The sequence below is a fragment of the Pterocles gutturalis genome, unplaced genomic scaffold, assembly GCF_000699245.1.
Source record: "Pterocles gutturalis isolate BGI_N339 unplaced genomic scaffold, ASM69924v1 scaffold11858, whole genome shotgun sequence".
NCBI lineage: Eukaryota > Metazoa > Chordata > Aves > Pterocliformes > Pteroclidae > Pterocles > Pterocles gutturalis.
Genome location: NW_010123198.1, coordinates 64,190 through 65,218, shown reverse-complemented (window position 1 = coordinate 65,218; position 1,029 = coordinate 64,190). Strand labels below are relative to the sequence as shown.

Here is a 1,029-nt window from a genome sequence, read left to right as displayed (position 1 = left end):
GAGTCGTTTGGGTTAAGTGCTGACTATCGCGCGGGGCTGAGGGAAGGAAGGGGCCAGGATCTGCCCTTCAGCTGGAGAGGAAGATGAGAGAGGAAGCAGATGGTTACACAACAACAGCGTTACTGACGCCTGCCCTGGTGCCCAGTCTGCATCACGGACCTGAAGCCCAGTTCCTCCCTGGTCCAGCTCTGGGAAGCTGCAGGTGGAGGATGCACACAGGTGCATTGAACCCAGAGGAGAAAATCCAGGTTTAGTTTGATGGAGCACAAAGAAAACTTAAAAACAGAGTCAGTGCGCTGGGAGGAGCTGCGCTGCTTTTGGCGTCGCTCCCCGGGGTCTGAGGAACAGCTGGGACACAGATCCTCCTCCGCAGGCACCGCAGGACCGTGCGCTCCAGCCCGGGAGGCCAGGACCACATGTGCAGCGTGGGGAGATGCAAACAGCCCCGAGAAGGAGCAGCCGTGCAGCCCGGCCAGGCTGCAGAGACCGGAGCAGCTCAGGATGCTGCCCTGGGACGCGTGGGCACTCGTCACCTGCACGGAGCACACGGGAAATCGAGGGGCGTTTGCAGAAGGGATAACTGGGCTTTCGTGGTGCTGGGCCTGCTGAGGTGCGAGCTGCAATCCCAAATGCACGTGCTCTCCACCTTGGCTATGCGAGACCTCCCCAATCCCAGCAGCGGGACCCCAGCCCACCCGCAGCACCGGAGCCCGCTGCCCCCAGCTCTCCTTTGGGGGCTCCTGCTGCGGAGAAGGCGACAGAGCACCGAGCAGAGAGACCTCCTGAGAAAGTGCCACCGTGCCTTTGAAGCAAGGTGTCACCAGGAACTAAGGGCGTGGTTAGGAAAGCAGTCACTCATGGGAAAGTCTCCCCCTTGAGCGACGATCCACAAAGACTGGAATTCTCCGTACTGCCCTTGTGCCGAGCCTCCCCTCGCCCTCCTCCCAGCAGCCCCTTCCAGGAGGCAGACACTTCACCGAGCTCTGCGGGACGGGGACCCAGTGGCCAAGCCACCAGACCGTGACTCAG

General features: G+C 61.7%; 1 protein-coding gene across 1 annotated transcript in view; it reads right to left on the bottom strand.

Annotated features, from left to right (window-relative positions):
• Window positions 1-1,029, bottom strand: part of PKD1 (polycystic kidney disease 1 (autosomal dominant)) — a gene marked incomplete at both ends in the record, with an annotated part of 46,458 nt that overhangs the window by 18,393 nt on the left and 27,036 nt on the right.